This window comes from Rattus norvegicus, chromosome 8 (genome assembly GCF_021556685.1).
Source record: "Rattus norvegicus strain SHRSP/BbbUtx chromosome 8, alternate assembly SHRSP_T2T, whole genome shotgun sequence".
Lineage (NCBI taxonomy): Eukaryota > Metazoa > Chordata > Mammalia > Rodentia > Muridae > Rattus > Rattus norvegicus.
In genome coordinates, this window is record NC_141541.1 from 92,618,423 (window position 1) to 92,644,743 (window position 26,321).

Here is a 26,321-nt window from a genome sequence, read left to right on the forward strand (position 1 = left end):
GTATCCCAGAGATTCTTGGCTCAGCAGTACCGAGGCTGAGAAGCCTTGATCTGTCTGTTCATCTCTCACAAAAAGCCACAGAAATGGAAGTCCTGAGAGGTGAGCCATCCTGAGTGCCCAGTGGCAAGCAGACCAGCAGTTCTTTTCTATAAAGAAGTTAAAAATGTAAAGAGTTTTTAGCCCAGGGTAGTGAGTGTCACACGCCTTTAATCCTAGAAGGCAGAGTTGAGGCAGGCAGATCTTTATGAGTTTGAGGCCAGCCTGGTATACATCATAAGTTTGAGGTCAGCCAAGGCTATATAGTGAGATACCCCCGCCCCCACCCCCTAGCTCATGGGTAAGAGAGAAAAACATATAAAGAGTACTGGAGCTAGAGGACTTATATGTATGGATGTCAGCGTAGTTGACAGAGTGCTTGCCTAACATGCAGGAAGCCCTGAATTCAGTCCCCAGAATTTGACAAACCAATCCCGGCACAGGAGACAGAGGCAGTAGGGTCAAGAGTTTAAAGCCACTCGATGAATATGAGGCCAACCTGGTATAGATGGGCTCATGAGTTCCTGTCTCAAAACAAACCCAAAGAGAACGGAAAGAAGAAAGACAGAAAGGAAGAAAGAGTAAGAAAAGAAAGGAATTCTAATTTAGCAAAGCTTAAAGTTTTTGAATTGTCTGTGGCGTGAGGGACAGCTAACAGAAGTTCATCTTAAAAAGTCTGAGAACTCTGTGCTTTTCTCCCAAACAGGTTCTCCTGGTGCATTAAGCCATTTTGTTGGCAGCTGGTATTTTCACTGTTTTTCCCTCCTAATTGATTAAACACCAAATGTTAGAGCCGCAGACAGGTGTTCCTTTTGACATTTTAAGCATCACTCAGAATGTGATGCCCTTAAGCCAGTTTTTCCTCAGCCTTGTTTGATGGTGGCAGGGTTTCAAACCTTTGCAGTGTGAGTGAACAGGAGCTCGGGAGCGACACTGAGATCCGCATGACCAGGTAGAGGTTGCCCATAGCACAACACTGACTCAGATCTTGGCCATTTAGGAGTAGAAGAGCGAGGCTTTGCATTTTATGGAAAGACGTATGTTAAATGGTAAAAGGTCTTTTGTATTTTCAGGTATGACATGCCTTGGCTGTGACGTTGTCACAGGTTCCTTGAGGAATGGGTTTGCTATACTAAGCTCCCAGACCTGGACCCCGGGCCTCCGTATGTCTTTCTTGATGATGATACCTTTAGTGGATGGGAGTATTGTTTGCTACTTTGTATGCTATACGTATTTTTGATTCTTTCACTTTTTAAAAAACTTTATGTATTCAGAGTTGTTTGACTCAAGTCCAGTCTTTGGTGTAAAACCTTTCCAATTTACTGTCCGCTTTAGTTGTAGATCACTGGGGAGCATGTGCGTTTCCTTCAGCGAACAGTAAATACAAGGCTTTAAACCTTAGATAAAGCTGCGGGGAGAGCTTAGTGTTAGCGTTCACCTGGGAAGAGTGAGGTCCTGGGATAAAATCTCAGCACCACAGACAAACAGGAACGAATGAATACAGACAGCACAAATACATCGGTTTCTTTCCCTCCTTTTCTCTTCGGTTTTTAAAACGGGGTCTCAAACTCACGGAGACCCTCCTGACTCTGCCTCCTGAGTGCTGGGATTAAAGACTTGCCCCTCTGTGCCTGGCAATATTTTAAGAGAGATTTAACATAAAGTAACACTCACCAAAAGGACAAATTCTATTCATCTTAGAAAGAGTTTAGAGCCACCAGGTTGAATGCCCCATGACTGCCTGCAATTCCTGGGTATGGCTGACCTGTGTGTGAGGAGTGGAGAGTGGTGGTCTTAACTGCTCTTCCGTATTTTGCACTTTATTTCAGCTGCAGTAATTCTATAGCTACAGCCACAACCGCCCTTTTGGAAGGAACTCCCATTTAGAAATGGGAGTAGGGTCATTTTAAGATACTTGTAGTTTGTGAATTTAACACATTAAGACAAAACAAAACATAACAAAACGAAATGAAACGAAACAGCAGTGAGGAGGTCAGAGATGGCCCAGTGGGTAAGAGCACTTGCTGCTCTCTTTCACAGGACCCAAGTTTGGTTGCCAGCACCGATGTTGGATGGCTCACAACTGCTTGTAACCAAGCTCCAGGGAATCTGATGTCCTCTTCTGGCCTGTGAGGATACTCACGCACATCTGGAAACACACATTTAAGATCTTTTTAAGTACATTTTTGGTTTATTCTTCCCCCTTTTGATGTTCACGCCATGATCCTGGCCACGCTCGGGAGAGAGTTCCACACTCACTTTCTGTGCCTCCCCCGTGTAAGGGTTCACAGTTGTTTGCGTGTATCCTGCCGTCATCATCTTCCTCCTTTTCAAAGAACAACCATGGGTGTTGAGGAATTAAAAACAGACTTATGGTTGCTGCCGACTTGGAGATTCAAAGACCAGCTTAGAAGGGGTCAGGCTAATTACAAAAATAGACTCTCCCTCCCCCACCAAGATAGCGTTGTGGACTCCTCAGCTTTAATTACTCAGGTTTCTTTGGGGATTACCAATTTAATGATTTATTAAATTTCTTAAAATTTAGACTTTTGGATGATGAGGGTGAGGAGGCTGGATACAACTGTTTTCCCTGTGGAATGGTCCAGATCTATGAATGCCCGGATTCTCCCATCCCCTTTTGTTCAACTTGAAACAAACTGCATCTGATGAGTTCTTGAAAGGATTTTTTTTTTTTTTCCCTGTAGAAGCCATATGCACGACAACTGCAGCCACCTTGGGGCAGCTTGACACGAAGCTGATATTGTCACTTCCCGAGTCACTTCAGGAATCGGAATGTACAGGCTGCTATAGTCTACAGGGAGGCACGTTCTCTGCCTCTAATCCTAACTTGGAATTTCATTGCTTGGTGCGTGTAATACAGCTCTAAGATCACATAGTAATAGTTATTAAATTCACTAGGAAAAAGTCGTTCTCTACCCAGACTAGGCGTAGCCAGTAAAAACAAGTCTTGCATGGAGGGGACAGACAGCGTGGATGTCATTTGCCAGGTATTTGCTGAGTGAGACTCCTTTGTGAGAGCCATAGAACTTTGGAGAGCATTGGCTTTGTTTTCCGTTCCCGTTTAAATAGATGGGGTTTCTCGCTTGCTTTGATTGGCAGGGTTGATGAAGATCAGTTAGGTAAAGGTTGGCAAATGTCACGAGCTGAGAAGTCACTTGGGAAGCTTGCTGGACCGAGAGTTTTCAGTTTCCTGGTGAGCAGCTACACCCAAAGGCTGCATTAGCCATGCAGTGCGTGACCTTCTCTGTGGCACCCGGCCACCCCTTCCCACAGGTCCTCTGGCCCCCAGCCAGAAGCAGTGGCGTCCGGCCAGCCATAAATTAGCCAAAGGATTCTCATTCTGTAGTTTGGCTCCTGGAAGCACAAGTGTCTTTAGTAATAAGGAATTTCTGTTCATTTTTCTGGGCAGGCTGCTCACTTAACCCACCTCCTCCTTTCTGGTCTTTGTTAGTGGGGAGTCCAGTAGAAACAAAGGAGAAACTTGTTTCTCAGCCAGAAGGGAAGACACCCCCGCACCACCAGGACTGGACTCCACATTGGACAAGGTCTCTTCTATATTGAATTTTAGCGTTTGTTTTAGAAGAAGTGGGAGTTCATCAAGTTCAGGAGGAAACTTTAAATCACCGCAGGAACATCTTAGTTCTCTAATTAAAACAAGAAAGGGAGCATAGGGCATGCCACCAATCCCCCGAGCTTACTCAAATTGAAATTGAACAATAGGATGGCATGTCTGTTTCTGTCTTCCTCTTTCTTTGTCTCTTTGTCTCCCTCCCTTTCTTCCTCCTCCTTTTTCCCCCTTCCTTTCACAGGGTCCCAGGTGGTCTCAATCTTGTAATCCTCCTGCCTCAGTCTCCTCAGTGTTGGGATTACAGGTGTGCACATTTTATTGGTATACTTTGCTTGTGTTCAATAAATATTCAGTGTAGTTTCTGCCTAAGGAATATTTTAATCATTCTGTCCATATATAACAATGAATATCATAGTCCTTTGCGTCCTTGATGGCTGTAGGGTGTGACTATGTAAAAAGAGAACCGCTTGCTATTACTGTCTTAGCTGTGTTCTCTTTAATGGCTTCCTTCACCACACAGGATGCTGAAGGTAAATTCAGAGGGATCCCATCTGTTGGCAGACTCTGACCTACATATCCTGTCCTGATTGCTCCCAGAGACTCCTCGGCAAATCTAGAACCGAATAATTTCAATGCTTGGTTGCTCTTCCGTTCTCACCGGTTATCTTGATTGGCTGTGTGGGCAGCAGATGTTTCTTCTTAGAGCGGGGAGTAGAAGGAGGCGGCGGCTCACTACTCAGCGTTAGCAACCATTGTAGTTAAAGATGCTAGCAAAGTCAAACTCATTCCCAGGTCTTCCAGCCTAAGGATGCTTACTTCCCAGTCTTCATCTACAAAGAAACAAAGAGCCAAGTCAGAGTGCACGGCTCCCTCTTTGAAATTGCCTTCAGAAGACAGTGCCACAGCTCTGGTTATGGTGTCCACCTTCCGTTGTACCTGAAAGGTCCAGGGAAGCATGGATCACAGGACAGAATTCTTGGCACTGGGGTCTGTTTCCCATGTGGCTTCCATAGGGTGGACGGTTTGATGCAGCACGATTTACCTGCTCAGTTTTATTTGCAGTTCTCCTTCTGGTTTAGTGGTGTCTCTTTAGGCAGTTAATTTCTGCTGAACTGCGAAGGGATGAGGCTCAATAGTTAGGACGTGATGTAATCTCTTCTTTCCAGACCACAGGGGTCCCTCCTTCTCTGTTGAGTCTCTCTTATGAAGGCTTTAACAGTTGCATGGTGTCTTGCCTTGCCTCCCTCTTCTTGCCTTTCACCAGACTACTGTCCATTTTCTAGGAAAGAAGGGAGAAGAGAAGATGTTTTTGATAGGGTAATGACACAGGCATCCAAGATCCCTGCCTTGGATAAAATTGAATTTTCAGGAATGCTTGAGGGGGATTTGTGGCTTCCATAATTCTCCTGTATCACCTTTTGCGTAGTCAGATCTCAGGGAAAACAACAGGCCCGCTGTGGACTTGCAAGTTCAATACACGCCCTCTGGCTTTTGTTTCTGGCAGGAGCAAGCTTCCCGAGCCTCTGCTATATAGCTATTTTGGAACCCTTGCTGCCTGGCAACTCTGTCTTTTGTTTATTTGGGTCTGTTTTATAGTATCTGAAGAACTGGAAGGTTGCCACTCAAAATATCTCTGGTTTCCTTCACGAGTGTGATATGATCATTGAGCTGTTGACCAGAAGTTATGAAGAAATAACAAGGCAGAGATGGGTAACACTCCCAGTAGAGAAAGGCTGTCATGCACTGGTCCCATTGGTACCTTGACTAGCCGTCATGAGACATAGACAGTTGACTGTGCAGAGTTTTCTAACAGGCAGGGATAATATGGCTGAACTAGGTCTAGGCTAACACAGTGGAGTTGCCTTCCTGGTTTAAGGATCGGTTTATGAGGGTCTAGAGTTTGTTGGTGGTGCCATCCAAGGAAAGTCAACGCCTTATGCTTGCTTGTGTTCATAAGTGGGCTAAATGTCCAGGACAGATCCTCACAGAAGCTCCAGTCCTGCTGAGTGCTGCTCCCTCCTTTTGCCCACATTCAGCATCACTGACGCCTAGCATCATTCAGAGATGCTCAGTTCCTTGAAGGAGTAGGATGTGGTATTACAGTTCTAAGGGGTCCTTAGGTAATTCACATAGGTAGCCAAGACTGAGAACTGATGCCCTAGAAGGCACCAAAATGTTAAGATGTTATTTCTTCATTTAAGCAAATCAGAGTGTACTGAATAAACCAATGCTTCGCTACATAGGGAGTAAAATTTTTAAGTATGAAGTAATAATATAAAACCACATAGTAAATGCCAAGAAACTTCGTTTCCTTTCTTTAGGACAGAATTTAAACAAAAGAGGGTGAGTGAAGTTATGTGAAGTGTAAACTGTGCACCGAGAGTCTTGATAGCAGATGGCACTGGAGACCTCTGTAGAGAGATACTACTAATATGAGATCGGTTTTCTCTCTCCCACTAAAGGCCACTGAAATGTAATGGTCTTCCTTTGCAAAGGAGTTATGGTGGATGTGAATGGTGGGACCAGGGACAGCCTTGGCAAAACTGTTAGAAGTTCAAAAGTAAAAGGCCTTGTAGAATGGGAAAATGGGATCTACGTGGCTAGCCAGTTCATACAATTACCAAAGACTCTGGACATGGCAGTACCAGAGACGTTTGGAAACTGGGCACGGGGGGGGGGGGGCAATGGAATAAGGTGAATAGGTGGAAAGTCTTCTGAGGAAGCTCTCAGACGTCAGCTTGCCTGTACCATCTGGTAGAATCTATACATACAATCCCATCTTGGGCTGGAGAGATGGCTCAATGGTTAAGAGCACTGATTGCTCTCCAGAGGTCCTGAGTTCAATTCTCAGCAACCACATGGTGGCTCACAACCATCTGCAATGGGACCCAATGCCCTCTGCTGGTGTGACTGAAGACAGCTACAGTGTACTACTTATTATGTAAAATAAATAATTCTTTAAAAAAAAAAAGGAAAAGGTAATGTGCACAGAGACAAAGGGTTGACTATGGAAGATGTCCTGTGTGTTTTGTGTGAGATGGGCAGCCAGGGGTTCAGAGTTCTGGCATGTAGAGGTGTAGGAGAGTGAATATTGGGGGCAACTAGACATTATACTCCTATGCTCAAGTACTTGCTACCTTAATATGAGAATATGGACCCTATGGGGACAAGATAAGGACAATGTCTTAATATGAGAAGCCCATGTTTAATCCATAGCCACCTTCAGGGAAGAGCACGCCAATTGGTTATCCAATACTGAGAGGTCAGCCCTGAAAACATGCATACATGTTTTCAGAGAGGCAGGCAGCCAGGAGTGAGGTGACTGTTGGGCCAGGGATTTGAACTTGGAAGGTTTTTGAGGACCCAGATGGTAGGAACCTAGTCTCCAGGACATCTAACTTGTAGATCTGAGGTGATATGGAGAATTTTTATTTCTGGAAAGTGCAGCTGTTGTGACTCTTGTTTGAGAAGTGTGAGTCTTTGGCCCTGTTGGGAAGACAGCAGGGAAGGATGAAGATGGAGTCGGTCAGGGTAAACTGATAGGAATTGTGAGTTCAGGGAAATGGGGAAGGATGAGGCTGGGAAAATAGTGAGGGGTGAAATAATAAATGGAGGGTAGGCTGAGACATTTCCGTTGAGCCCACCAGAGGTCACTGATGACTGGCTGACCCAAATGAAGGCAGTTTTTAATGGAAAAGTATGGTCAGAAATAGGCTAGAGTACTAAGGCTTCAAGACGCTATGACTTAAGTCCTCTCATGTCATGGAAGATGAATGGAGCTTTCTTCAATCTCGGAACACTGGATCAGAGTCTGTATCCTGGTTTGCTTTAGCTGTGTGTCGGATTTGGAACTGACTGGGCTCATACTTAAACAACAGTCTTCCTCAAGGATGAGTTTATCAATTATCAATATCTAATAGCAAGTAGTCAGCCCCGAAAACATACGTACAAGTAACATGTTATAGACCGAGAGCTGTGTGTATGTATTTAGGGGGGAAAAAGTAACCACACACGCACACACATGTGTACATAGAGTTACCAAAGGAAGAGGCCATGAGTTACAAGAGATCATGGAAGGGTATAAGGGTATGGAGAGAAAAAAGGGGAAGGATTTGTGTGATGGAATTATATTATTATCCCAAAAAGAAAAAAACCTAAAGTCCATACTCCCCAAATGTCTCTGACACTTAAAGAAATGTCTCTATTCTCTTCTTCAAGTGACATCCTTTTTTTTCTATTGCTGGCTGTCCGGGGACCAACATGGAAGCCTTTCTGCTGTGTTTAATTCTAGATAGTGACCTCTAAGATCTACCTGACTCTCAGAGCCTGCATAGATCTTCAGAATGATTCCAGGTCTCGGACCATGAGAATTCTTATTTTCACCTTCCTAATTTAGTTCATCAGTGAGGTTAATTTTCCCCAAGCGCAGCTTTGGTTAACACTTCCTTCTTTAAAATCTCCCCCCATCCCCCATCTCCACCCCCAAGTCTATCAATGATGTGTTCTTAGCTAACATTAGAGTCTAAAGCAATATGGCTTCAGCTTCAAGCTTCAGACTTTCATTCCACTCCAACCCTCAAGGCCTTAACTGCATCCAGCCTTCCTGTCTGCTTTCTCGGAGCCTCTGCCTCAGATCCAACCTGTTTCAAGACCCTGCCCCATGGCCTTTGACACCTCTAAATAACACTCCCAAACGATCTCTTCTAGCTGTATCTAACATGGTTTTTATGAGTAAGTCTGCCTGTTTCTTACCCATACCGTTTGCCTTCACGTCCCACAGTGCCCACAACAGTCAGACACGAACAGTGATTGAATGAATGGCAGAATGGAAAGCCAGTTGTTGTGACTTAGTGCAGATAAAGGAAATAAAGTCCCGATCTAGCAGATAGAGCATGTTCTGTGTTGGGAGTAACTTCTGATGGACGGGGGGTGGGGGTGGGGGGTTGGCGGACCTCTGAGTACATGCAGTGAATCGGCTTTGCCATTTCTCTCCATTGCTTAGGACTATTTTCAAACCCAGGTCCTAGGTTTTGATTGTGCCCTGGATAATTACTTGAGGGGATGGCCATCATTAACATTAACAAGGCCTCGCTGTGTTATTCTGTTTTTGACAAGCTTCAGCATTGCTTGGATGTGTGAATATGTGAATATGTGGGCAAAGCTAACACACAGTAACATACATGTTATCTGAAATAAAAACGGGGAAAATATGTTTCCCACCCAGTGGAGTAAAGCATTTGCTAGCTTGATTAATGACTTCTCTTGCCCAGTTTCTGCTTTTTTTTTTTTTTTTGATAACATCTATGGGTTCTTTTCTTTCGACTGTTATTTTAATTTTATATATATGAATGTTTTGTCTCTGTGTATGTCTGTGTACTCCACATGTATCTGGTGACCTTGGAGGTCAGAAGAAGGCAGCAGATCCTCCGAGACTGGAGTTACAGAGAGCTGTGAACTTTCATGTGGTCACTGGGAGTTGAACCTGGGTCCTCAGGAAGGATGTCCAGTGCTCTGAACCTCTGAGTCATCTCTCCAGCTCCTGTTGATGTTTTTCTGATTCTATAGTTATCTGCTCATTGGAGTATAAAACAGAAAAGTGCTCTCTGCAAGCAATTAGGCTGTAGGAATGGGCTGTAGGATTTGTTGGCTGTAATTGATTTTAGGGGAAAAAATATCTGGAGCTAGCTTAGGAAATGATGATGTGCTAAGCTATAAAAATTAGAAAACACTTCAGATTTGGAGAAAGAATAATTTATATTGTTTAAAACTATTTTTTTCCCCTCTTTGGCCAAACATCAGTTCTTCGGGGACATTTTTACACTGTGCTGTCTTGGGGCTATATTAAAGATCATAATTATGGAATAAATTGTGTTTAATTTTGCTCACATGTTTGCCTTGAGTTTGTCCCCATCAGTGAAACCGACAGATCTTTTTTAAAAAATGGCCGATGATATTTGAAGAGCATTGTTTATTTTCTGTTTAAAATGGATTCTTCATTTTCTTGTGCTTTATTTTATTAATAGCTCTTCAGTTTGGATGTAGAATTGGTTTGCTGTCAACCTTCTCCTGTTTACAAAGGGGGAAAAGCTCATTTATTTTTTATACTTCCGTGTCCTGTTCCCTTCGCTTCGGAGAAAAGGGCAGCATCCTATTTAGATAGGGAAGTTTAGGCTATTTTTAAAGCAAGGCAGGTTAATGGAAATTGACAGCTTGGTAATGTCCTTCTTGGTGAATGACGCACACGGGTTTCAGATGCTGCTGCCTGGCTGTTTTCCCTTACAGTCAAGAATCAGCTGGAGGAATTTGTGTGCGAGGAGCTTTGCTGTTGACGTAGGTACTGGGTACAGATACATTTTCGGAAACATCTCATTTCCATATAAATGAAGGGAGAGTAAAGAGAAAAATGGAGTTGGTTTGCATTCCAGCTGCTATCACAAGGACGATACAAATCCGTCTTTGGTGTTTATGGAAAGATGGGTTTGGTTTAGTTAGCCACCTTGAAACAGCCACAGGTTCATTCAGAAATACCTTCCCATCCTTTCCTGGAACCTATTTATCAGAATCGGCTATGTGTACATTTATTTGAAAAATTAACGTTTCCAGTGTGAATTTCTCTAATTTCCAATGTTAGCCCCAACCCCCACAGTCCTTACGCTAGGGATAGAATCCGGGGCCTTGTGTAAAGGAGGGGAGATAGAACATTACCAGTGAGATACTTCCCTAGGCCTTGTGAATACATTTGAGTTAAGTGCACCGGGGAAGTTCACATTATCCCACCATTAAACGTATCCGTTTGGTCTTAGTAAAAGACACAAGAGCCAAGCTTGAGCCGTGTCTTAGTGGTAGAGTGTGTGTTTAGCAGGCTCTAGGCTTGTTTCCACTTCAGCAAAAAGACAAAAGAGCTCTCTCCAGTTTCCTCTTCCTGTCTCTTTCCATTGGTTTGACTGAAGCAAGTCATCTTGACTGAAATGAAATTTTGTGTTTTTTCTTTTCAAGTTTCTGAAGCTTAAAAGATTGTAATAGTCTGAATTCTCTGAAACCCAGGCCATTACATTAGCCTGAAGTTTTTTTCCTCAGAGTCATTCACAATGCTACGATCTCATCAAAAACGAGAACGTCGCCTCCTTTGGTCACAATCAGTTCATGCACAGAAGCAAAGTTCCAGCCTACAACGCAGTCAGAGAGAGCCCTAGCAGTTGATGGAGCTTCTGTGGGATTACAGGCTGCATCAGAACCATTGCTGGAGAATTCCTGAAGTTGACCAGGGCTCTGGCATGCCAGCCTCGCCTTCATGCTGTTCCCATGTGGACCACCTTGGCATAATGTTTTTACTCAAGTGTGTGGCAAGCAGCGTGTCGCTCAGCCATTAGACATTAGGTTGCTCAAGTGCCTTGAGGCAAAGAAAGGGACCTAGCCTAACGGGACCTGCCTGTCTGCCAGGATCTCTGCTCTTTCTCCTGTGCTCAGGGGGCTCTGTGTACCTCTCTTTCGGCTCTTGGCTTGTGTGGTGTCCAGGTTTTTGCAGACACACGGTAGCGGCATCAATCACTGATCGTATTTAATTCTGAGTTGTTTTTCACTCCTCATGCTTGCCCTCCGTCTTGCTTTTACACACATTCATTCATGGCTGAGCCTCTTGCTTACAGCCCCACTCTGACAGTGCTTGCCCACATGATATCCAGAGGAAGGTGACAGACAGCCTCCTTATAACCCAGTCCTATCAATGGGACAATGTTAGACTTCTGCTCCTGTGACTCAGCCTTCGGGAAATGAGCTTGAAAGGAAGGGAGGCTCATTTTGGCCTTGTTTATGGTGCCTTTGGGCCTACGGTGGTATGAGGAGCATGGAGCCAAGGAGAAACAGTCCTCTCAATGTCACGGTGTCTGGGAAGTAAAGTGTGAGAGAAAAGGGCTAGCCCAGTGCTTTTCTACCTTCCTGATGCTGTGACCCTTTAATACAGTTCCTCATGTTGCGGTGATCCCCAAGTCTAAAATTATTTTTGTTGCTACTCCATAACTAGAGTTATGTGATTTGCGTTACATAATGGAAATATCTGTGCTTTTCCCACGACAGGGTTGTTTGACCTTCAAAGGGGTTGTGACCCACAGGTTGAAAAACTGTGGGCTAGAGTCTTAAGGTTCCTCCCTTGCAGGGTATACCCCTAGTCACCCAGCCTCCTTCTAACAGGCCCCACCTCCTATAGACTCTAGTGCACCAGTGTTAGTGTCAGAGTCTTCCGGAGGCGGCTTCTCGGCTAAGCAGGATTTGTGGCTCTAGGTTCAGATGCTGTTCGGTGTTGTTGTGGGTTTCCTTCGAGCGCTTCTCATTGATGCCTCCGGTGCCACAGACATCAGGTTGAACTCTGTCACAGCTGGGGACAGGCAGCATGTAGTCAGTGCTGATTGGCCTTTTCCAGCCGAGGTCTGGGGCCCTTCAGGACTGTGTGCCCCAGCACTTCTCCCTGTCAGAGAAGCCTCAGCTCCACGCGCCTCTTCACTGACCACTAGGCTACCCCACAGTTCTACATCGTTTCTCACATTTTCTCTCCCCAGTGCCTAGATGACAGTGCTCCACTTGCTGTGGCTTGCTTTTTTTCCCTTAGATCACCCCATCCATTCTTCTTTATCCTAACTTATGGATGGGAAAATTGAAGCATGGTGCAAGATCACTTGGCCGAGAAGTTGTTAGAGCCATATTCAAACCCCCGCCACATTCTGACTCTGAAGGTCCCCGTAACTGTATGGGCTTTTTTTGTCCCATCTGAGTTCCGAATAATGATATGGAAACGTAACTTTACTTAAAATGGTTTTGGCCTTAGCCTTGGCTTGTTCCCAACTAGCTCGAAACTCATTTATCCTGTTTATACTAATCTAAGTTCTGCTTCATGGCTGGTTACCTCTCCTCAGTTTTATGTCCACATCTGACTTCCTCCCTGCCTGACTCCTTCTCAGAGTTCCTCTCTCTGCCAGGTGTCCCACCTTGCTATCCTGCCTTTTGCTATAGGCCATGGGCCTTTTATTTTATTATAGAAAGTGCCTCAGCTAGGTAAGGAAGGACAGAGACACATCTTCACACAGGTACAAAACATCACTCAGCATGTTCCGCTTTGAACTGCTGTACTAAGCCTGATTTCAGGCAGGAAATGTTGAATGCAGCTCAACTTTCTCCGATTACCACTGCATTATAATTTCTGTTATTTGCTAAATTATGCACGTGATAGGGTGGGTGGAGATTTCAGAGACTCTGAACCTGAAGTTGTTTCTGTACCAGTCTGTCTTCTCCCCAACCCCTTTGTTTTCTGGTTTTGAGAAAGGAAACTAAGTCCTTCCAAGTGCTAGGCAAGCACTGTACCATTAAGCTGTATCCCCAACCCTACCATTTTGTATTTTGAGTTAGGGACTCACAATGTTGCACAGGTTGGCCCTGAACTTCCTCAGTAGCTTAGGCAGGCCCTGAACTCTCTATCCTCCTGTCTCAGCCCAAGGTCTTAGATGTGATCTGCTATGCCCAGCCCACCTTTGCCCCCATGAAAACAGGTTGTATAAAAATATCCTGATACTTTACAACCACGGCATCTTAATTCTGGCCAAAGGAGAGGTAGGTGCGTGTCCATCTCTGTAACACAGCTGCTAACATTTCTGCAGGATTACCAGTACTGCAGTCTTGTGCACTCACTATTTGGAAATCAAGCCTTTTTGGAAAGGTTGTTTAAAACATGCTCTCATTAAGCGTTTCCTTGACCATTTTAAACATTGTTTTGTGTTTGAAGACTCTTTGTGTTTTATTTTATTGTTGGTAACTAGGCCACATACTGTAAAAGTTTAAATGAACTGTCTGTTTGCTTGAGCTTTTTGGAGAGACATCTGAGAGATTTTTAGGACATTGCTCACAGAGACCTATGACATTTGGAGTCAGTGTTTAAAAGCTATTTTGTATCTGTAGCTGTAGCCAGATAATTAGGGTCTAATTTGATAGGTTTTAAGCACTTATGAGTGGAGTAGCTTGCAACAGGAAATTTAGGGACAGCATTTTTGTGGTTGAGGGGACCAGGCGCGTGGTGGACTCTGGGCAAGTGATATGTCAATGACTTTTGTTTGTACCTGAAGAACCTGGGACTGTTAGGTAGGCCTCACTTAGATCTAGGATTCTGTAACTTGTTCTTTTGCTCCCTTTGCATGTCCAGTTGTAACATTTACAGCTCATTGCATCATTTCACTGATCCTCTACCTGCCTTCTTTCTTGCGACAACACATTTGAATCTTCTGGAATCCTCGTAAGTGTAATCATGAATTTTTAATCTTTTTTTTCCCTCCCTTACTGTGATTAACATAAATAGACAAAACCCCAAACAAACCAGAGAGACTAACTGTGGAATTAGACCTGAATCTACATTGTTGCCAAGTGTAATTTGTATGCATTCGGATATCATACTAACCCTGATTTGAGTATGTGGCATATAAGCACATTGTGGGCATGTAAGTATCCTCTTTTGCAGTTCCATATGTCCTAAATACTGTTCTATGTACTAGAAAAAGGTTGGGTAAGTTTTTAACTATATGCTTCAGTGACTGTGTGTTCTTTGCTGTTCTTGGAATGTTTTGTTTTTCCAGGGAGGGTTTCTCTGTGCAGGCTTGGCTGCCTTAGAACTCACTTTGTAGACCACGCTGACCTCAAACTCACTGAGTTCTGCCTGCCTCTGTCTCCTGAATGCTAACAATAAAGACGAGAGCCACCAACACCTAGCAACTGTGGTCTTTTTGTTGTCCCATTTCCCATAATTTAAATTAAATATTTCATGTGTGTATTACTCCCTTAATTTCCCACTTAGGCATTCAGCTCAACTCTTGTCTGCCTTGTTGCCATATCTGTTTGTTTTAGTACTTGGTGGGATGCGGGGCATATATTATGTGAGTTCCACAGACACGGTTGTCTTTAGTCTCCAGTACCTGGTGTACAGAAGCCTGTTGTTCATTTACCCAGTATTAGATAACTGCTAAGCTTAAGGCGTTGTACTCCATTCCATTTCCAAAGGTTGACGGGATGGAGTCTGTGTTGTCAGTAGAAAAGCTTATGACTTTCTTTCCTTGTCATTCATTGGAATTGATTTGAATTGATTTGGGCTTTTCTGGTTTACAGTGCTTTTGTGTGCATAGCTAGAATTACAGACTTCTTTATCTCAAAGGGATATTTGTGTTTTAGTACATGTCATTCAACAGACGTTTCCTGAGCACATACATTTGCCCCCATTTGACTGAATTTCCCCCTTACACTGGCAGGCTTGTCTGAGTGGCGTGGATAAGATGTGGAATCTCCAGCACAAGGCTCACAGTCATTTGCAGTGACGGCTTCCCGGAAGTTTGTGTTTTGAAGGCTTGTGATCTTAGCATAAATACAAGTGAACTTCCTACATTTTGAGCCATGGAACTTGGCACGTTCTAGGATGGCAAAAACAATGTTGTTACCCGTTGAAAGCAGAGTGGGGCAGTGGGAGATGGCCAGGCACGGTGTAGGACCCATGGCATCCACAGCCAGCTCCAGGAGATGTGCAGTCAGAGTGACTTCTGAGTTGAACCCAACTGTCCCCTGATAAGATTCAGCAGTGTATGTGGGTTGCCATCCATGGCCTCAGGCTGGACGAGTTGCTGTTGCTGGAACAGTCCTCAGAGGAAGGGCTGACAATTGATGCCTCCCACTTAGCAGCCAAAGGAACACAGTGAGAGAGCTTCATCTGGGAGTCCTAGTGAGCACCCTGGTACCAACTACGGTACCTCCATGGTTGCTTGTTCCTCTTCTCTTCTTCATTTCTAGGACTGGGTAATGAGCAGCTCTCGGAGAAAGCCAACACCCCATTTCCCCTTATTAGTTTTCATGGGTGTTGCTGTCACTGATGTTTAATAATGAAGATGCTGGGAGTCTTTGTTACCTGGGGCTTTTTGTCTAGAGCAGCTTTTGAAGGTAATTAACATTTTTTTTAAAATAATACCTAGCACCCTGGAAGTGTTCTAGTTTGGAAGATAAGTTATACGGTCACATCCCATTTTAGAATGAAAAAAAAAATTCTTTAAGAATATTGCATTTTCTGTTTTTAATATTAGGAAAAAGAACATTTAATTCATGGTTGCAGAATGATCTAGATTAGTTTTGCCATTGACCTTAGGCCACCCTGAGAAATATTTTTCCTCCTTATCAAAGTTTTGGAGGGCAAGTGTAAAAAAAAAAAAAAAAAAATCAAGTCACAACATATTCCAGAAAGTCTGCGACAAAGATGATAAAGATACCACATTTCTTTTCTTATGGTTAAGATCGTGCCTATGTGGGAGCTGGAGAGATGGCTTCGTAGTTCTCAGTGCTTACTGCTCTTGCAGAGGACCTTAGTTCGGGTCCCAGTAACCATGTCAGGTGGGCGGCTCACAATCACCAATAACTTCAGCTCCAATTATCTGTCAGACTCTTCTGACTTTTTCAGGTGACTACATTCCTGTGCACACACCCCCTTTCAACACCAACACCATATTCTGTACATAATTAAAAATAAATCAAGCATTTAAAAAATTGTATCTGAATGACTTCTAGTTCTCCGATTTGTTTTATGCCTTAGTCACATATATTCAGGTCTTCCCTCCCCACAAGTGCTCTGGAACAGATGGTGCTTAAGTTGTCTATTGTGGTGGTTTGAATGAAAATGATTCCCAGAGGCCCATAGGGAGTGGCAGTATTAGATGGTGTGGCCTTGATGGAAGAAGTGTGTCCCTAAGGTGGGATTTGGGGTCTCAGATGTTCAAGCCAGGCCCAGTGTCTCACTTTCTTCCTGCTACCTTCTAATCTCCGATCCTTCTCCAGTACCATGTCTGCCTGCAGGCTGCCATGCTTCCTGCCATGGTGGTAATGGACTGAACCTCTGAACCTGTAAGCCAGCCCCAGTTAAACGTTGTCCTTATAACAGTTGTCGTGGTCGTGATGTCTCTTCACAGCATTGGAAACCCTAACCAAGACAGCTCTTCTTTGAAAGGACATTTTGATCTACTGAAATCTGGATACTGAGGATAGAGAAGCTGCTTAGAGAGGGCTAGTTCTAGTTCTGCATCTTCAGAAAATTTTATGGGAAAAAACAATTTTAATTTTATCTCAGGTGGCTTCAAGAACTCACAGGGGCACTTTGTTTCAAAGTAAACTCTAAAATTAAGAGTGGGTTCTGAAAACTGAGTAGGAACAGAGGAGAGTGAGGGTTCATTGAGTTCTGATTCCCGGAGGTAATTGACCAGCGGTCATCCATGGTCCTTTTCTTTCTCTAGCTGTTTCTTCTTTGCGCAGTGTTTTGTGTGTTGGGTTGAGGACAGGGTTCACTGTGGAGCTCAGCTTTGACCCTCTCTACCCTTCAGCAGCAGACATCAACTGCTGGTTTTATTTTGATGTCTGGCATTGGATAGATTGATGTCTTTATGACAGTGCCCTACTGGGAAGGCAGAGCTTCCGAGTCCTGCGTCTCTTACAAAGGAATACTATCAGGAAGGGGTGCTGTGACCAGATGCATGGTTTCCCATGAATGTGAAGTCAACGGGGGGGGGGGGGGGGCTCATATTCCACGTGATTTCCTTCTTTCCTTCCTTCCTTCCTTCCTTCCTTCCTTCCTTCCTTCCTCCCTCCCTCCCTCCCTCCCTTCCTTCCTTCCTGCCTTCCTTCCTTCCTTCCTGCCTTCCTCCCTCCCTCCCTCTCTTTCTTTCTTTCTTTCTTTCTTTCTTTCTTTCTTTCTTTCTTTCTTTCTTCCTTCCTTCCTTCCTTCCTTCCTTTCTTTCTTTCTTTCTTTCTTTCAGACTGTGAAGTTATACAAGGATGTAGTCTGAAATGTAAGGGGACATGGCCAAATGTAAATCATATGGCATTGTGATGGTTTGTATATGCTTGGGCCAGAGAGTGGCACTAGTAGAGGGTGTAGCCTTGTTGGAGTAGGTGTGTCACTGTGGGCGTGGGCTATAAGACCCTCATTCTAGCTGCCTGGAGGTGAGTCTTCCACTAGCAGCCTTCAGATGAAGATGTAGAACTCTCAGCTCTGTCTACACTATGCCTGCCATGCTCCCACCTTGATGATAATAGACTGAACTTCCGAACCTGTAAGCCAGCCCCAAATATATGTTGTCCTTTATAAGACTTGCCATGGTCATGGTGTCTGTTCACAGCAGTAAAACCTTACCTAAGACAGGCATGGATATTTCCCCCTTTTACTCTAGTTTTCTGTAGCTATGTTTTTATCTGAAATGTCAATTGCTTTTTTTTACTGTATTTTAAGTTTTTGGTTTTGGAGATCAAACATCATAGATGGGTGTCCTCCACTTGAGCTACCCTACCCCAATTGCCTTAAGTGTTAATTTGATTTACATGTGAAGAAGTACGGGTAATGTTTCCTTTTTTTTCCTGACCCAGTTAAAGATGGTGAGTGCTGGGGCTGTTGGGGAGGTATGGTTTTCCTTCATCTGAAGTAACATATCTAAAGTAAATAATTATATCCATGACAATGTGGTATATAGGACTGCCATGTGACTCTCCCTGAGCCTCAGAGGCTTAGAAAGATAACGATTTCAACTCATCCCACATACTAGCTATCGCTCAGATGAATAGATCCCATGTTTCAGAGATCAGCAGTTTTGGTGCTTGCTAAGCCACACAGAGGACAGCTGTGTGAGACTTTTACGTTACCACATGTACACTGCCTAGGAGTAACGAACTCAAAGGAACTTGGTTCTAGGTTTCAAAAGGCTGAAGTAAGTTGTTATTGCAGAACCTAGGGCAGGCTTATGAGGCGGTTCAGTGGTTAAGAACACTGCTGCTATTCAGGAAGATCAGGGCTTGGTTCCTAGCACCCACATTAGGCACTCAGAATTGATTTTAATTCCCATTCCAGAGGACCTGATGCCCTCTTCAGGTCTCTGAGAGCACCTGCACTCACTTGTGCAGACACACACAGACATACACAAAATATACAAACAAAAAAAAGATAAATCTTAAAAAAATGGGATAAGCTAATAAAGTGTACTTCTAAAGGCAAGTGTAGCTCCTGTTACCTAATTTATCTTTTAAAAACAAACATTTATTAACTGGTTGCCATGTGTGTTGAACGATAAGCATGTGCAGTGATCCCTTGTCATTTGCTGGCCCTGACCAGTCCTTGCTGAGGGCGACTTCTACTGTCACCCTCCACCGTCTCTCCCCAACATCCCGGTCTCTCTCCATTTCTTATTTGTTTTCCTTCTGACTCCTCTGCTCGTCACGTTCAGATGACGCTCATTCTTCTTCCCACTGGTGGCAGTATATTCTCTCTAAAATCTCATTTTGAAGCATCCCCAAATCTTGAACTTCTCCAGCTCCCTGATCCTAGGACTGCCACTCCAGCAATCTTTTGATTTTCTTTTAATTATTATTTCTTTTGAAATAAGTAATACTTTCTTCATCATTTCAGAATTTCATGCACTGTATTTTGATCATATCCATTCCCTCCCCTGCCATCTTCTCTCCACTCATCCGACTTCCGACTTTGTATTTTCTTTTTCTTTTCTTTTTTTTTTTTTATGTCCATGGAGTCTAATATATGCTCCCCAAATATCCTTGAGTGTGAAGCCTGGCTTGGGCATGGGTGACCTCCTAGGGGCCACACCCTTAAAGAAAACAGACTCACCCTTTCACAGAAGCCATTGCTCGCCAGTGGCTCCTCCGCCAGGGGTGGGACTTTTTTGCCCTCCCCGTGCTGAGGCTTCGTCGGCTCTTGTAGATTGTAAACATCTTCTGTTACAGGCTGGAAAGATGGCTTGGTGGTCAAGCGGACACTGCTTTCCCAGAGAACACAGATTTGATTTCCAGTACCCACAAGGCAGCCTATAACCATTGCGCCTCTAGTTCCCAATGATCTGTTACCTTCTTTGGCCTTTGAAAGCACCAGGCATGCACATAGCGCACAGACATATATGCAGGCAAAATGCCCATACATATAATAAACGTAAATATTTAAAAAATGGTGTGTGGGTGTTTCACGAGCATCTGCGTACATCACATGTGAGCCTGGTCCCAGTGGGAACCAGAAGAGGGAGTTAAATTACCTGCAATTAGTGTTATAGACAGTTGTGAGCCAGCATGTGGGTGCTGGGAATTGGACGTGGGTCATCTGGGAGAATTCTTACCACTGAGCCACCTACCAAGTTCTGCATTCCTGGTCCTTACAGCCACAAGTCTCCCCCTCTTGTTTCTGTCTTCTCTGGTGTTCTGTCTTCTTTTTTATCCTCATCTTGAATTCTATACAGTTCTGCTTGTTGGGATCTAGTTCTACCTTGCTGTCTAAATCCTAAGGTCACCGAGCTGGGTGCCACTGTTGAAAAACAAGCCATTACATCCAGTTTGGGCTCAAGGCTGGTGGTGACCTTCAAGGACCACCCTTGCCGCCTAACTCCGGGTTCCATTCTGTTTCATTCTTTCTTCTCCTCAATACTGCCTTCCTCCTCTTCCCTCTGCTAATAATCTGTTTTGTGGGTGTGAGAACGCTTGTTTAGTATACATGAGGCCCTTAGTTTGAGTCTTAGTACCAAAAAAGAGAGCCGGGTCTAGTTTAGGATTTTACTTAGAAGATAAGTAGGTGCCACCGAGAACTTGGGCAGGCCCTTCTCTCCTTGCTGATTGCGTCCCTGTGTGGGCCTCAGTGCTTGTGTGCTTCCTTTCCCTCTGGCTTGAGGGATGCCAGGGTGCCGTTGAGCCTTCCCTGTCACCTGAGTCATGGTCCTAGTTATTCTCTATGTCTTTCATTTTTCCTTGGACCACTGTCCCTTTCTCTGCCGATCATTTCTGTTAACCCGAAAATTTGTTATTTCTTCTACCTTAAATTGTTTTGGAGACAGGCTCTCATGTTGTGGCTCTGGCTGGCCCGGAGCTCCCTGTGTAGACTCGGCTGGGTGTTAAGAGTCAGTCTGTGAGTAGTTCCTGTCTCCAGGCTCCTGTCCTGACCTCCTACAGTGATGGACTGTTACCTGGAATCAGTCAGAGGAGATAACCCTCCCATGGTTTTGATCATGGTGCTGCTTTGGTTATCTTGTTTCATCACAGCAATACAAACCCTAACTAAGACACCAGCCACTGCTTCTGTCCATTTCTTTACTCACTTTGCCCCCTACATTCACTCAGTAATTATATCCCGTCTTATGTCTTTAATACGTAAGGTTACTTATGCCAACTACTTCTAACTCCTATTCGACAGTCCTATGATACTCCACCTGAGTGCCCAACGCATGGCATTCATTTTCGAAACAAACCTTTGCGTCTCATCTCCAAAAGCTTTTATGTAGCGTTGTATCTATTTTTCCTTCCTCGGCCTCACTTATTGCCTGTGGTGTCTTTAATGTTACTCAGCAGGCCCAACGGCTCTGAGTATCCTTTGTGTGTCTTTGACTCAGACTACAGGATCCTTTCATCAGTGAATCCTTTGACTCAAGTTTTAGAATTCGTCCAGGCTTTCCTGTTCTGCCCACCTTCTTTCTCTGCTGTTCCCAGTCTTGTCTCTCACTTTAGTGTCACAGTATGCTGCAGTCCATCTTGCAGTGACTTCCTTTGCTGTTTACAGACTACTCACTGAATGCCAACCAGAAAGATAGCTATGAAATGACACTCAGGGTGGCCCGGCTTTGCTCTGTCATTTCCTGTTTATCCCACTCACCTGCCTTCTGACTCATCCTCAGGAAAAGGGTTCACGAGGCCGTCCTGGGAACCAGACCTGTACTCACCTTGGGGATGGGCCTCAGGGCTTGCCTGTGGGGATTATCTTGATTGTGGTAATGAATTAATGTGGGCAAATGGTATTCATTTTGGATGGGACACTGTAAGTCCTCAGAACCCTGGCCTCTGTAAGTTGAGAGTGAGCCCAACATCACCATGTAGTTCTCATTCTCTGCTTCTTAACCGTGAGTAGAATGTGACCCATTCCATTCCCTCAAGTTCCTTCTGCTGTGACTTCCCGCCGTGATGGACTATAGCCTGGGATTGTGAGTAATAAACCGTCTCCCTCTTATGTTGCATTTGTTAGAGTATTTGATTACACCAATAGGGAAAGAAACCAAGATGGAGGGCCTGGGAGGCCCTGCCTGCTCCACACCGCTCTGCAGCCTCTCCCTTATGTGGTGGCTTTAACTCTGCCACAGTTTTGTGTTCAGATCCCTGGTTCTTCCTCGTACCCTTTCTCTCATAGGCAGAAGCGATTTCTTCAAGGTCTTTCCTCTCTCGGCCCCTGTATTAAGTTCATCTTGCACTGCTGTGACCAAAGTACCTAGCATGACATAGACAGAGAGATGTGCTGTCGCTCATGGTTTCAGAGGGCTCGGCCTGTGATTGCCTGGGCTCAGGTGAGTCAGCACAAGATTGTCATGGCGGGAGCTGGTGGAGGAGCATGACTCTTCACATCTTAGCAGATGGGAAGCAGAGAGAAGGGTCAGGCCACTGTTAAGCTAGCTTCTTCTTTTCATCCCTTCTGTCTGAGACCCCAGCCCATGGGATGCTCCCATGCCGTGTTTAGTGCATCTAGAAGTCTGCCTCTGTCTACTCGATGCTGGTAATGCAGTCGGGTTGACAGTGAAGATTAACTATGGCTGTCAACTTAGTTCCAACTCCCTATTCTTGGCTGTCCCGCACAGCACTCAGTGCTATAAACAGACCGCATATCTACTTAATTGTTCTTTATTGTAGTTTCTATTGTCTGTATAAGCCTCACCCATGAGGCAGGGACATGAGTTTTTTGTTTACCTAGAACTAGTTAGGTTTGGTGTCCCTGACATAATCATAGACTCATAGGAAGAGGAAACCTTAGTTGAGAAAATGCCTCCATGAGATTGGCCTGATGGTAATTGTGTGTGCGTGTGCGTGCGCGTGTCTGTGTCTGTGTCCGTGTGTCTGGGTCCTTGAGTAATGTGTTGGGAAAGTCTGGGCAAGTGCTGTTAAGTTGCTTAAAAATAGCAGACAGAGCAAGCCAAAGAGAACATCCCAGTAAACAGAGTTCCTCATTGGCCTTTGCTTCAGTTCCTGCCTTGAGCTCCCGTCCTGACTTCCCTTCAAGATGGACAGTGATCTGGGAGTGTAAACCAGGTAAATCCTGAACTCCCAGGATGCTTTTGGTCACGGTGCTTTTAATTAGAGCATAAAAACCAAGCTATGACCACCCTAACGTGTAGAAAAGTGTTAATGTAATGTTCAGTGTTTTGTGATCACCAGTGGAATGAATGTGTGGATGAGTTTAGCCTGCTTTGTGGTGTTCTTCTGTTGCAGATAAGAATAGAGCTTTATGAGATTCAGTCCTTTAGGAAGACAGACAGGCTATCTTAGTCTGTCTGCTTCACTGCACCCTTGCTGCGTGCAGTGTTCATCTCTGGATATTACATCCATGGGCTTTGCATTGGGTTAACTGCACTGTAGGGGAGAGGAAGTCATCGATATTGTGTATCTTATTAGTGCCTACACCACCAGTCAAGATTAGGTGGAATACTGAAAGATTTTTAACCTTTCGATTATGTGGAAGCTCTTTCTCTTGGAGCATTTTAAAGCGTCCTTTGTAAACTGCTTCCTCTAAAGTAAGAATTCTGGGAAATCACCTTTTTACCTTCTAGTGGCTAAGAAAGCTGTACTTTCTTTACCAGATGAAAAACACCTACCTGTATCCTAGGAACTTGAAGCTGCAAGGAGCAAATTGGTGCCGCTGCCTGGGTGGTTAAGAAGGCTCCGACTTGCTGGATTTGGCTTCTACTTCAGGCAGCTGGGATTTGTGTTCGCTACCACTCAAGCAATAGAGTCTTTTTTTCCCCCCAAAATTATCCAGGTATTTTCAGTGGAGTAGGGCATTGATAAGATGTAGAGGTTACGCGCTCAGAAGACAGTCGCAGATTATGATGACTGTGAATCACTCTTTTAAATTTCTGCAGCTGCCTTTAAGAGTTACAAAGTACAGGATGTGTCTAGTCGGCATTTCCAGCACCTGCCCTGTTTGTGGCTCATATTCAAAGGGAATGACTGAGCCGAAAAGTGCATTCTGCATACCAAGATGAACTGATATCCTGGGTTATAGAAACAGAGTTTGAATACCAACCAGGTCTGTGCCTGAATGTTTGGGTTCCTGATCAGATTTCTGAAATTGGATTTTTGTCATAAAATGTTGTCAGTAGCTGAGAAGCAGTGAAATTTTAACTGAGATTTGAGTAGTGTGTTAATGAAATGTACGCTGTGGTTTGAAGGGAGAGGCTGCATGGGGGAGGGGTGTCTATCAAGCTCCTCCTGCCCCGATACTCCCATTTCTGGCTATTCCACTTTGGTCCACATCCTTGGCAGGACTTTTCACTGTCTTATTTGTTTGGTTTACAAATACTATATTAAGAATTTTTGCACCTAAGTTTATTCATTGAGGATATTGGACTATAATTTTATCTTCTTTTTTCTTTTTTTGAACCTTTATCTGGGAGTGGTAGCAAGGTAATACAGAGTTCCTAGCATTCCTTTCTTTTCTATTTTGTGTAGTCATTTAAGAGGGACTGCTGTTGATTCTTCTTTAAAGATGTGGTACAATTGTGCAGTGAATCCGTTTGGCCCTGGACCAGTTTCAGTTAGGAAGTTTGTGTGTGTGCACATGTGTGTTTGTAGGTGTATATGTATGGAGGCCAGAGGACAGCCTTGCATGCCAGTTCTTAGGGCTTGTTCACCTTGCTTTAATGATCTCATTGAAGTGTGTATTCATATCCTCTTCTAGGTCCTTGAACATACTCATAATTGGTGTTCTGAAGTTCTTGTTTTGTGCTTCCACTTAAGTTGCTTCTCTCAGGGCCTATTGCAATAGGATTTCTGGTTTCTGGGGGAGACATATTGTCTTGGTTGTGCATGTTGTGTTTTTGAGCTGAGATCGAGAATCTGGAGTTATGATGGTTGTGGTATTTCTTAGTATAGAAGTCTGGTCTTGCCTATGTTGGGTGGGTGTTTAATTCTTTGGTTGTTATTGCCCCAGTCTGGTTCTAACCAAATGTGGCAGCTGTGGGTTCTTGGTAGAGTACAGTTAGTGTGGAGGTTGGTTAGAAGGAATGACTGTATCCTAGTTAAGTGTGGTAGCTGTGGGTTCCCTGGTAGGGAGTGGTGCTGAATCTCACAGCTAAGTATGCAGTTATGGGTCCCTAGTAGAGAGACCTTGTTCTGTGGATTGATGGGGAGTCACAAAGACCTAGAGATGGCCTGGAAGGAATGACTGAAAAGGAAGGCAGTTAAAAGTAGAGCCCCTAATTCTGCAGCAAGAGAGTAAGTCTCAGGAGGATGGAGGTTTGCTGAGAAGAGAGGAAGGAGGGCACGTGTATCATACCTGAGCCCCATCTTAGTGTGACAGCTGTGGGGTTCCTGGTAGAAAACTGTCTTGTAGATCAGAAGGACTCATAAAGAAATGGAGGTAGGCTAGAAGAAATGGATGAAAAGGGGTGGAGGTAAAGGTCTAGGGGACCCTAGATCCACACCAAGAGACCAAGTTGCAGAGGGATAGAGGTTCATGGTTTGCTCTTTAAAAAATGTAGGTTTTGGGGATTCGACTCAGGTTCTCACATTCGTTTCAGTATTGCTGCTTGTCATAGATACATTAGATGTATTTAAACGATGCCACCTTGGTAGGTCATATGCTTTTAGAGATTCATTCATTTCTTTTATATTTTCCAATTTAAGGGGATATGATTTTTGTTTGTTTGTTTTGTTTTTAGACAGGGTCCCAATTCATAACTCTAGCTGGCCTGAGACTTGCTGTGTAGACCATATTGGCCTTGAGCTCACAAAGATCTGCTTCCACCTCCTTTATGCTGGCATTAAAGGTTTCTGTGACCATGCCTAGCTAATGGGCTGTTTTGTTTTTTTTTTTTAAGCTTTATTTATTTTATGAGTACATGTAGCTGTCTTCAGACACACCAGAAGAGGGCATCAGATCGCCATTACAGATGGTTGTGAGCCACCATGTGGTTGCTGGGAATTGAACTCAGGATCTCTGGAAGAGCAGTCAGTGCTCTTAACCGCTGAGCCATCTCTCCAGCCCCCTAATGGGCTGTTTTAAGGTTTGTCATACTTTTCTGAATTTCCTTGGCATGTGCCATAATTTCTACCCTTTTTTGGGTTGGTTTATTTAAGGATATGGCTACTTTATTTACATTATCCAAGAACCAACTCTTGGTTCTTTGATTCCTCTTTTTTTCTCTTTCTTTCACTTTATTAATTTCTGTCTTTCTACTGATTTTTTTCTTGTTTTTGGTTTCTCAGGGACATCATTTAGTTATCTGAGATTTCTCTGATTTTTTTTTTTCTTTTGGTAGACACTTGTAGCTAGAAGGTTCTACCCTTGGAACTGATTTCTTGATTTAATTGTATCCCATAGGTTTGATCTGTTGTGTTTTCCATTTTATTAACTTCTAGGGAGTTTTGGATTTCCCTCTTACTTCCTTTGGTGACCTACTCATCATTCAATAGTGTTCCTTAAACTCCATGAAGTTGCCCTTACTTAAAGAGACTAGGATTCCATACTCTTGACTTCTCTTTAGTGGGTACAGGAGAAATTTCTGCTGAGCTCTTTTAACTCCCAGAGGTTATTTTCTAATGAGTGTTTAGTAGAGGGCTGTACAGGTCCAGGCGTCAGTGATAACATGCTGGTCTGTGCCAAAATGGGACATACTTTCTT

General features: G+C 44.0%; 1 protein-coding gene and 1 long non-coding RNA gene across 3 annotated transcripts in view; one reads left to right on the plus strand and one right to left on the minus strand.

Moving 5' to 3' along the window:
• The window catches only part of Bckdhb (branched chain keto acid dehydrogenase E1 subunit beta), a 187,001-nt gene that overhangs the window by 16,961 nt on the left and 143,719 nt on the right, over positions 1-26,321 (plus strand).
• LOC148004280 (uncharacterized) lies at positions 1,838-23,547 on the minus strand. Its single transcript, XR_015627375.1, has 3 exons — positions 23,293-23,547; positions 4,668-4,904; positions 1,838-4,455 (listed from the first exon to the last, which is right to left on the minus strand). It is a non-coding gene; the product is annotated as an uncharacterized LOC148004280 (long non-coding RNA).